Here is a 12,314-nt window from a genome sequence, read left to right on the forward strand (position 1 = left end):
TTTAGGACGAATTCCACATGGAACGATGCCAGGCTATTCTTGGAGAAAAAAGACAATCCAAGAAATAATTTTGATGAGGCTTCTTCTAGTGGCTGATGAATGCCCACTGTTGAATTTGGTGGTGATTTCATAGAGGCCACTGCTAATAGTTGTCATTCTGCTCTGGAAACTGGAGGCCTGCCCACACTTACATGGCCTTTAATTGCCTCCCAGCTCTGACAGCAAAACTATCATTAAATGGAATTTCTAGTATGGTGAAAAAATAAATAGAAGGTCTTCTTTTTCCCTCAAAAAGGATTCTAACTTATGTCTAGATAGACAAATCAATAGTAACCACTATATTGTAAACATTGGGCAATCTGGAGAGATGAATTGAACGCATCCTGATTTGTCCAGGCTCTCTTCGTTAGTACTTTAAATCTCCCCTTAGTCTCAGATAAATTAGGACATCTGGTTTCTCTAGCGGCAGCTAACAGGCCTGTCCTTGCCTCTTAAGGCATCTAAAGCCATATATATATATATATATATATATATATATATATATATAGAGAGAGAGAGAGAGAGAGAGAGAGACGCATATATAGTATATGTTTAAATATGTAAAAGTTATAAATCAACCTAATACACTGCTGAATAAAAACACATTCTATGTTTCTACCGTGACAAATGTTTTCAAAACAATTTGAAGGTCAGGTTTGAATTCTGCATTCTTAGGCTCCTCTTTGGTTCTTGGTTTGTCTCCATTTTCTCTTCCCCCTCCTATCTCTTCTCCTCTCAGTGGGTCTTGCTCAAACTCCATCTGTTCCCATTAAACTGCGAGCTCTTGGTTATTCCTTTGGCCTTGGGGTAGTGTTCTGAGGTCCCGCATTAGAGTGTAATGAACGCCAGACCCAAGCTCTTCTAGAAGTGAAATAAAGACCATCTGAGCAGAGAATTCTGGAATCCATGGTACTTGAAGTCTGGTTTACAAGAAGTAGATGACCACACAGTCCCTAGGATTGGAGCCATTGCCTGTGTCCACTGGTCGTTCTGCTCGTCAGCAGTCACCGGATAATCTGTGAAACTGGAAAGCAGGGAGTTTCCAACTTTGACATACATCATGAGCTCTTCCTCAGCCTGAGATGAGGGTTATTCAACCTGGAGAAGTAAAGTTTGCCACAAAACTTTACAGAGACTCTCAGATTATTCCTAGAAAAAACTCAGGTCTTTACCGGAAGAAATGACGTTACAGTAACCGTCTTAGTTACTTGCTTGTTGCTGGGGCAAACACCTGGTTTATTTTGGCTCACGTTTCAGTCCAGGATCAGCCAGCCGCACAGAAGAAAGTGAATGGCAGAGGGCATAGAAAAGGAAAGCTGCTCCTGGCATGGCAGGCAAGAAGCAGAGAACGAAGGGAGGAGTTAGGAAGGGAGACGTGCCTTTCCAGGCCACACTCACGGTAGCCTGCCTCTTCTGAGCAGACCCCACCTTCCAACAGCGAGGCAGCCTTATAATCACCTTCACAGGTCCCTGCCTTCAAACTCAGAAGGCTTTAGGGTGATATGTAGGTGTAAACCATAACATTCCACCCCTAGCCCTCAAAATACTCGTGTATAGCTCCATACGCAAAGTACATTTAGTTCACCTCTAAAAGTCACTGTAATCTTCACAGTTCCACAGTGACTGCAAAGTCCAAGTTTAAAGTCTCCGTTGAGACTGGAAGCAAACTCTTAGTTTGAAAACCAGAAGAATGTTAGCCACTACCAGTATGCAATGGTGCAGAGGAGATTCCTCGCTCCAAAAGTGTGACGCAGGGGTGGGAAGCGATAGGACCGGAGGATGAGTGAGACCTAGCAGGACAAGCATTAAATCCTTAGTGTCATGTCCAACACCAGGGACAAGTGCGGTGAGATGTGAACTCCGAAGGGCTCGGGCTGCCCTACCATTACAGCATCTCTGGCATTTAATAGCCCTCGTGGCTTCTCTCTTGCATTTGTGTTGCTTACTCCTTTTGGCTTCCTCCGATGTTCCATATCTCTGGCTTCTCCAAATTTCTGAGGTCCCCACTGTACTTCTGGTTTCATAACTTCACATACTGCCCTCTCAGGGGCACACTGCCCAGCTTCCCGGGCTTTCTTCTGAAATCTGGTTGCGATCTGATAACTCTTGTAGTTTGTACGCCTATAAAACCAGCACCACGTGGATAATGTCAAGATCTGCCGCCAACTTGGGCAGTAATTAAGTCCGGTTGAATCACGATTGCACAGGGCTCTGAGTGCCTGGATGACTGGGCACTGTGAACTGAAAACCAATTTCTTAGGCAGCCCTTTTTGAACAGAGGGTCCTGGAGCTGTGTTCTCAAGTAGTCTTTCATGTTTTCCTCCTTCATTAGGTAAAGGAAGAGTCTTGCTGATTCTCGTGATGCCCTTGGTGCATCTTTTCTATTGTTCTATTGTAAAGTTCTTGACTTCTTTGCAGCAAACCACCTTTACTCTGCTCCACTGAACCTTTTTTCTGGTAAAACTGAAAACTTTTTAAATGAGTTTTTGCTCCTGATTCTCAGTATAAACCTGGTAAGAGCAGCAAGCAGTCTCCAGGCTACAGCCTAAATGTTAGGGTCCTTTGATATTTCCTCCAGGAGATTAATTAGTCTATGGCCTTTAGTTTCGGTTTCCTGCACAATCTCAGGACGTGAGCAAAACGGAGACAAATTTTCTTGCAGAGCACAATACACATGCCAATGAAGCTCTTGTTCCCAACTGAAGCCTCTAATTCTGATCTTTTTGTGTGCTTTAAAAAGAATAAAAGCAGTCTTCTGGTCTTCTGAGCACTGACCAGACCCTACCTCCTAATAGCAAGTCAGCTGTAAGTCCCATAATCCAATCATCTTCAAAAGCCCCACCTATGAACACAGAGACTTCGGGGAGATGCTCTGTGTCAGAACTCAGATATAAGCCAGAACAACACCATGGAGAAAATAAGCCATGTTTGTGAAGAGAAAAACCTACTCAGACAAAGTTTTCATATCTAGAGAGCCCCACAAGTACCTACCAGGGTGGAGACCAGGAGCTCGGTGCTCTCACCCTTCTGAGTCCACATAAATAAGTGAGATTTCTGTTTTCCTTAATGGACTTAACTTTGGTGGATGATGAATGGGTGACAAGTAAAAGGTAAAATGTCTACATGCTCAAATATAGAGCCTGCCTTCGCAGCCTTGGCTCTGTGAGTTGGATAGTGATGGCCATTCAATATTAAGGAAATAAACACACAGCTGATACAAGGTCTAAAAAAAAAAGTCAGGAGGATAGGAAGCAATGATGTCAGGGTCAACTGCACAGGACCAGATAAGGTGAGTTTAGATGATACCATTGCAGTTCACTATCAGTGTGATCTTAGGTGGGTTATACTGTTTATTCAAGCCTCAGTCTTTTCCTAAGCAATACTGGGATCCAAATTAGCCCCTATCAAACAGAACTGGTGTGAGGGTTGAAGAAGATACAAAGAAAAGACAAAGAGCTCTAGTGCCTTTGGAAGTGTTTCAAAAAATTGCCTATCAATAGTAACAACATAGTGGTGTTGGTATCTATAGTATTACACTAATGGAGACGTAATATAAAGAGTTGTCAACAAGAGGCAGAATACTATACTATTATGAACTCTGGGGACCTTGAGGCTAACTGATTCTCGGTCTGGGTAAGGAGAGGTAGCTTTTATGATGAGGAGATGTTGGATAAAGAAATTTGCTTGGAGGAGAAGCTAATGTTTGGACTAAGTCTGCAGTAACTAAAGAACAACCAAAGAAAACTTACCAAGAGACACAGATCAGTCACGCCTTCACCAGTATGGTGTCAGTTGTCCCTGTGAGCACAGAATCGTCACACATTATGTGGAAGACACGCAGAGAAGCCTTGAGCCAGCTCTCTACATTACTCACAGGCACACAGACTGCCTGAGTCACACAGCCATTCAGGCTCATCTCAAATGATAGAAGACAGGTCATTCACTGGCAAGCCTGAATCACTGCTGCCTTTAGTAACTTTCCCCAGCCTGAACCAGCTTAGATACTACTCAGTTTGTAGATGAATCACTTCTAAATTAATCATGCAGATTTCCAAATTAGCTCAAAGTGATCTATCACCAGGGACAAAGTACACAGTACACAGTATTGACTTGGAGGAAGGGAACGTAAGGAGTGAGGGGAAAAAATAGAAGCCTATGTCCCTTGAGAAAATAATTCACTTTCTTTTGAAACAGAGGACCTATTTTTGTAAAAATGACTAACTCACTTTATTTTTCACTCATTGAAAAGGAAAGAGAGTACGTGTAATGGATTGTTTTATGACCAAATAAAGATGTCATGTGGACATTTGGCTCTCTGATTTGATTTATATTATTCTAGCTACATCCAAAATGTACATGTGAGCCTAAAATTGATTCATTTCTCCGTGAGATTGCCTAAGGCCTCTCTACAGTTACAAGTAACTTCCCGCAAAGCTTTCTCATGCTTTCTGGGAGAAAGGAGCCACGCGTACCCCACGGTGCTCTTGGACTCAGTTATGCTAAGTTCTTGCCCTTGTACTTACAGGATCTGAGCCTTTCCACAAGGGCGCTTGGCTCTTTAAGAGTAAATTTGGGGATCCAGACAATCCCTATCCTGAGTTTTTGGAGTGTTTGCTGAAAGTTTTCCTGATCCTGGGAATGGGAGAGCAAAGTATTCACGGTCATTATCATGAACTCTGGCATCAGAAATACCAGGGTTCTCCCACCTCTGCCACTTGGCTCTGCGTGACTGGAGACAAGATGCTCGTCTCTCTTAGCACCAGGTTTCTCATCTGCGAAATGGGGATACTTAGAGGCCCTCATTCATAGCATTACGGGGATGATTAAGTATGGCTATCTTTGTAAAGGGCTTGGCTCCAGGCCTGGCCACATGGCATGAATTCCACAAATGCTCTCTCTAATGGAAGAGTATTTTGAGTTATTTATTTAGATGCCCCAGAAGTTAAGCCACTAGAATCTGAAGATTTTGGTAATAGAGAAGTATAAACTCCAGTCAGACTAAACTTCTTTTGCCATAAAGTTTCCTGTCATAATTCTCTGTTCATCATTTTCATTGTAAGTGCTTGTTTAACTTTTGTGCTTCCCAGGAGAGTAGATCCTGTATGTGTGTCTTTATTTCTTAACTTCTGTCTAACATCAAGCAGAAATGAAGAACAGAAAAACCATGCAACACTCATTTGCTGAATGACTAAAAGACTGAATGGCCAGTGGACCAATGAAACAACAAGGAGAATGACTGGGCCACAGGACAAATGACAGACAGAGTGACTGAGTGACCGACCAAGTGTTTCAATGAATGAATTGATGAATGAATGAACTAAATGATTGAAATCAGTCATCTAAATTCAACTGGATAATTCAGAGTCCTATGTAATCATGACAAAACATGAGACTACTATACTAGATCTTTAGCTGGAAACAGGTCTTCCAGCAACACATGATAACTATTTTTAAATATTTGGAGAGTTGAATTCTTTTTTGTTCCCATCAATGATGGGACAGTTGTCAGCATATTACTGGAAAGCATTACTCACTCTTCACTCACATGGCCCTGAACAGCACATCCCTCTTACCTTCCATCAAAATCCAGGATCTATCTGGCAGCTTCTGGCCTCCAAATATCTATTCGTGTCATGTGACATCACTGCCAAGCCATGTGTTTGGGTTGACAATAACTGGGGTATTAAGCAGAATCCCCAGTGCTTTTCTACCTAACTTCTGATAACCAGAAACTTTTCCTGAAATTTCCACCCACACCTTTCTTCTGGATGAGCTCATCCAGTCTTCCCAGCAGGGCTGATCAGTGGCAGCCCTACCGGACTTGGTCAGGGGGATTTGGCATCCTCACACCTCATTCACCTGCCGTGGCCACACTCACCTTCAGAGGCTCTGAAACTCTACCCATGGCTCTCTGGGCACTCAGCTGCCTTTCCACAGGACTCCAACAATGTGCACGGCTAGCCATAGCCAGAAGATCTGAATTAGGTTTTTAAATAGCCTTGTATGCCAATTATACTAGCCTCTAAAATATTTATGATTGTCATGAAACAAGTGGAACAGTTATTCAATGCCACTTTCCTGTCATGAAGAAAGGACCTCTAAATCCTTAAAGGTCACTGAAAGGATTTTCTAAGAAAATCAAACATAAGCCATGCTTGGTGAGGCATGCCGATAATATGACCTATTCAGGAGGATGGCAAGCTCAAGATCACACTGGCAACCTAGTGAGATCCTATCTCAGAAATAAAATTTTAAAAGTTCAGGGATGTAGCTCAGTTTGAAGGCTCTGGGTTCAATCCTAATACTGGAAAAGAAAAAGAAGAAAATCAAACATGATCACAAATGATCACTTATCAAGCAAGATTCACACAGCTTCCACTACCAGACACTTGCCCCATGCCGGGCATTAGTCTGCATGCTTTCTGTACATCTGCTCACATGACTTGTAGGCCAGGGCTACGGGCTTGTCGGCATTGTGCCCATGTCATAGGTAGAAGAACTGTGGTGCACAGTGATGGCTTGCCGGGGATTTGAACCAGACTTGTCTGATTCCAAAGCAGGTGCTCCTGCCCCTCCACAGTTGTACCACACGTGACCACTACAGGAAGGAAACCAATGCCAATGAAATGGAATATGCTGGTGGAATAAAACAGCTGGAACACAACAGCACCTAAAACTGGAAGGAAGTGGGGGGAAGAGACCTGTTGAACGTGTGACTGTAGTTTTCTAATGAGTTAACTGTCATGTGAGAATGTGTGATCATTAATTGCGGTATGTTAACTTGAATAAGAACTGCATAGCAGATTAGGAAAGCTCTGGGTCTATCTGGGGATGAATGATATGTAAGCCACAAACTGAACAGGAAAGACCCACCGTGCGAGTGGGTGGCACCAATGAATAGCCTGGACAGAATAAAGAGGCACTCAGGTATTTGCCATTCTCTTGGAATGTCCTTTCCATTTCCTACAGGATTTGTGTGCAGACCTTTTCCAGTATGGACTCACACTGGACAATTAGTGAGTTCTAGGCCTTCAACTTTCAACTGGATCCTCTGACCATCTAACATGCAGAGAGCAATTCTGTGCTCTTCCACTCCTGATCTGCAGTTGGCCAATGTAAGCCTGTTTAGTAAACACTTTATATAAATCCTTTATGAGTAAATCCTGTTCTTTCTAGTAAATTGTAACTGATATAGATTTTTGCACTAGAGAAATGGGGTCGTTGCTGTGATACTACCTGACCATATGGTTCAGAAACCATCAGAGCTGGTTCATAAGAATAATTTGGAGAGGTTTGGAGATGCTGATTAGAGAAAACAGCCCCACAATGCTGTAAGTTGATGTGCAGTACTGGTCAGAGCTCCGAATACCATAATGGTGATAGAAATGCAGATGGTAAACACCAAGCTCAGGAGCTTTCAGTTGGGAAGAAGCACTCTATTAGCAATTTGGCTAGAGATGATCTATGTCACACTCTGACACAAAATTTATCTACATTTTGCTCGTGTCCTGAGATATGAAAGACGGAGAGTAAGGTGGTAGATCAATTAATCTGGTAAATAAAATTTTAAGGAATCACAAGATTCCATCTGCAACACGGTTACTGCTTGTTGTTTTTAGTGAGTTGTACTATGAGAAACAGTTTGTCCTGAAAGAAAACATCAGGTAAAGCTAGGGCCTACCAAATTGGAGCAGAGGAGGGCATGGTTGCTCAGAAGATCAGAGTTTTAAAAAGTGAAGTACAGCGGAACAAGGAAAATGCCTTGAGGGACTGTGAGGAGTCATCAAGGTCTCCCCCTTCCTGGTTCAGAATTATCAAAGTGAAAAAAGCTTTGCTTTAAGAGAGTTTCAGGGCACACAGTGGTCAGTCACCCAGGTACTCAAAGAGCTCTGCTTTATGGAGGCCTGGCTACTGCTTGAGCTGGGAGCAGACTTTGGTATTGACTACATGGTCTTGGTTTTACAGGCATGAAAAATCCAAGGGTTGTGGAGTCAAGGAAGCATCTTCTCAGATTTCAGAGGAAGCCCTCAAATGCAAAGCAGTGTGCCCCTGAGAAGGTAATGCATGCATCTGGGAAAGTGAGACTAAAAGTCCAGGGAGACCCCAGAAATTTGGGGAAGCCTGGAATATGGTATATCTAAAATATGGAATGTCACAAGGAGTAATCAAAGCCAGCCCATGTGAGAAGCCATGAGGGTTACGAGCACCAAGAATGTGGTAGGTGTAGGGTTGCCCGAGCCCTTTGGAGTTCACACCTCATCGTAGCTTGCACGATCTCAAAATGGAACTACATAATTTAACATTTGCCATTCTAGATTTAGGTCATGCTTTTGTTCCATTCCTTCCTGTCTCCCATTCCTTCTCTTGTAATAGAATATTTACCTGTGCCTTTGTGTGTTGGCAGCATTTAACTTCGTTTTTGACTTTTACAAGGGCTCACAGCTAACGATTTGCCTTAAGTCTCAGCGGAGACTTTGACTTGGACTTTTTAGAAATGTGGAAATTGTTAAGGCTTTGGTGGCTCATATGGAAGGCTTAAATGCACTTTACATAAAGAATTGTGCATAAGTCTTAGAGGACCAGAGGCAGAATGTTGTGCTTTATGTCTGGATGTCTTCAAAAGCCTCACAGGCACATAAGTGAAGCTTTTAAAAGCTGGTGTGTTATGTGGTGGTGTAACTAATTTGCCATTTAAAGTGGGTTTTGGTCAGAAGAGTCAGGTCATTGTGGTTATGACCAAGAGGTTATACCTCCTTTCCTGAATCCTCCCTTGACTTTCTCTGCTTCCTGTCCATACAGTGAGAGCTCTTCTCTCTCATGCTGTCCTACCTTGGTGCCAGCCAACTATGAATTAAAATGTGAGCCAACATAAATCTCTCCTCCTTTCAGGTGTAGGTATCATGTATTTTGGCCCAGCAAACAAGGAAAGTGAACAAGGCAGAAAACAGCCCTACAAATAAGTTCCAAAGGATGAAGAAGCCTAGATGATAAATATCTGTAGCAGGGAGATATTAGTCCGAATATGGTGGTGATCTCCCACCACCAAAAGCCATCTAAATACTACCTAGAACCATCTAGTGAGACAATAATGAACTCTGACACAGAAACATCTGAGTAAGGGTGGCATATCCTTTTGGGGTACTACAGAACTGGGAGATGGATGCCTCTGAAATTATGTTTAGCTCCTGGCTTTGATCAGATGCTCTCTAATTGCCTGAAAATGTTTATCCTCACGTGTTGGACTGTTCCAGGACTGCCATCAGAAGAATCTTTACAGTGCAGTGTGACAATGTCATCTCCCTGAGGAGAAAGGGAGCAACATGAAAGCAATACTCTTAATCTGTTTAAGATAACAAGGGAGAAGCGGGTGACACTAAAAGGGAAGAGAATTTTGAGAGAGTAAAGAAGCTGTAGGTGGTACCAAGTGCCATGCAACAAATGCCTTCCTGTTAGCCGGGTACCTCCTTCTGAGTTTGGGCTCATCATTCTCACTACACAGCTAGAACAGCCTGAGAATTTAACTTGCCCACGGCCACACTGCTAAGAAGCTGTATCTAGCATCTGATACTAGTATGTGTATCTAGGATCTAGGCTCTAGTTTCTAATCCAGGATTCAGACTCTGATGTGTTGGGCTTGAAAACTCTTCCTTAGCAGTGTGATGCTGAGTTCTGTGAGAAGGGGGCTGCTGAGAGCAGAGAGAGAACCGTATGCAAAGCGGGGACATCCTGGCGGACAGGAAAAGAACAAGGCTGCAGCGTGGAGTGAGATACACTGGCAGAAAATCTAACCTGAGCGGAAAGGCAAGAGCAGAGAGGACGGGTCAAGCCAAATATCTGATCCTAACTTAGGCTTTGAATTCAAACTATACAAATGCTTCCAAATCACAAACAATCCCAGTTCACAGATGTTGTCAGACACTGATCTTAACAAAGCCCACGCACATCACTTCTGCACTCACAGGTAAAATACAGAGGTCACTAGCTTTTCTCAACAAAAACAGTGATTTCAATAGCCCACGGGCAGGTGTTACTAGGTACCATAGCTTTAGAAGGCTTTGGAAAATTAAAATGCCTACGTGGCAAATTGGATGGAAAATGTGACAGTGGGAAAAGATATTAGTGGAGGTTTTAACTATACAGATTTTTATCTCCTGACTGTCTCTCACTCTTAACAGGGAATTGGGAGTATTACAATGACTCCTTCATCCTGCACTAATTAGAGATTCCCTCGATTTGCCCCAGGACTGGTGTGTAGAACATTGTTCTAAAATGGAATGTTATTCTAAATAGTCTCCATAATTAGGTTGTTGAGGGTCACATGTAATTAGCTCACAGGTATTAAGGAGTGGAGAGGAGAGAGACAAAGAAATTTTTCTTTCTATGCCAGGGATCCAGCCCTACTGTGTAATATAACTTGACATATAGTCAAAACCCAGAAAATGGTTGCTGGTGTTCTAGGTGGTACTTCGTAGTTTTTAACCAGTATTCACTTTGGAGTCTGACACATGTGAGTTCAAATTCGGGCTCTGTGACCTCAGGAACATTACTTAATGTCCCCTGGGCTGAGGCTACCTGCCTTAGAAAAGTATTGGGAAGATCCAGAGAAATTTTGCACATACAGAGCCTAGTAAAGTTTTGTTGGTGTCATCTCAGAAATGATACTTGGATCTGATTATGTTCAAGTGTCATTTGAAGCTGAGTAGTCCACTCTCTGATAGCCCCCTATAAATCCATGAGGCAGCCCCTTCCAAGCCAGCCTACCCAACCACTACCCTCCCTTCCCCCAAGGATCGAAATGACTTATAGACTAGGAATTTGGAACTGCACTACTGCCCTTTAACCCTATTCTGGACTCTTCTCCCGAGCAAGTCATACCAACGCTTTACTCCTAGTGAGCCATGCAGGACAAGACAAGATTTTGCTACATCTAGGCTGCAAATTCCATGGATGTCAGCAAATTGCAATGATTCAAGCTCAGTTACAGGGTCCACTGCAGAAATTCTCCAGGTTCCCAGTGTCTCTCACTTGAATTTAAGCCCTAAAGAATTAAGACAAAGTTAGTATAAGCCGCCCCCTTCCCTGCTCAGGAATGCTTACATGTGGAAAGTTCCTTACAATTTAAACCATATGCTATGGCTTGAATATGGTTCCTAAAGTATTATGTGTGGAAATTTAATCACTAAATTCTTGGTTGATAGAGGTGGGTCCTTTGGGAGGTCATCAGGATTAGATGAGATAGGAGGGCTCTCCATGTCATTAGTGGCCTTGTAAGAGAAAAAGACCAGAGCTAGCACACCAGATCAATCTCATCATGTGATTCCTCTCACCACAGTACACAGCAAGAAGGACCTCACCAGAGGCTGAGCAGATGCTGACACCAGGTGCTTTGACTTCCCAGTCTCCAACTGCATATCAAATAAACTCTCTTCTTTATGAGATGCCTTGTCTCAGGTATTTTGTTATAACAACAGAAAGAGGAGTTGGATACAAAGCTATCACTTACATCCCCATCCATACTCACTCTTCAAAATAGGCAGTATTTTTTTCTGATGGCCATTTTATTGACAATTATTTTAATAATATTTTTCTTACACCTTCAACCAAGTCATCATTTCCATTAAAGGCATTTCTAATTTAAGAAATCTGAAAACCCAGGATTATATTAGTTTTCAGCTGAAGGAAAAATACAAAAGACAAAGAATCACCTGCAGAAGTGTTTGCCCGCTAGTTGTCTAATCTCTCAAGGCGCTCTGCTGTGGTGCCACATACATGTCCCATGAAAATGCTGAGGGTGATGACTACCTGCGTCTATCAAGGTCTCAGTGTTCCTTAATAAGGAGGTTCTAATTTCTAGGATGGAGATACTGAAGCATAAAGAGACTAATTTCCACAGTCAGTCTCCTTCTGTCCCAAGAGCAACCAGCAGACAAGCCGAGGAGAAAGCTCTCAGTTTCCATCTTGCCTTCCGAGCACCTCTAACTGGTTTTCCTGTTTAACAGATTGCCAGCCTCAAATCTTATTAAGAATAATATTGATGAAGGGGAAAGAGAGATAAAGAAATCCCTAAGTAAGAGGAAAGCATATGGGCCAGCATCAACGGGAAGAAGTCTGAAGAGATCAAGGGACAGAAATGTCACCACACTGGCAGGAACTGTGGTCATTAGCAGGCAAATAGAGCCAGTACAAGACAGTGCCCAGCCTAACAGGAGAGAGTCGGGGAATGAATATGCTACGGCTTCCTCTGTCTGAGGCCAGAGGAAGACAGCCAAGAACCT

This window comes from Cavia porcellus, unplaced genomic scaffold, assembly GCF_034190915.1.
Source record: "Cavia porcellus strain 051 isolate PalLab524CR breed Dunkin Hartley unplaced genomic scaffold, mCavPor4.1 scaffold_15, whole genome shotgun sequence".
Classification (NCBI taxonomy): Eukaryota; Metazoa; Chordata; class Mammalia; order Rodentia; family Caviidae; genus Cavia; species Cavia porcellus.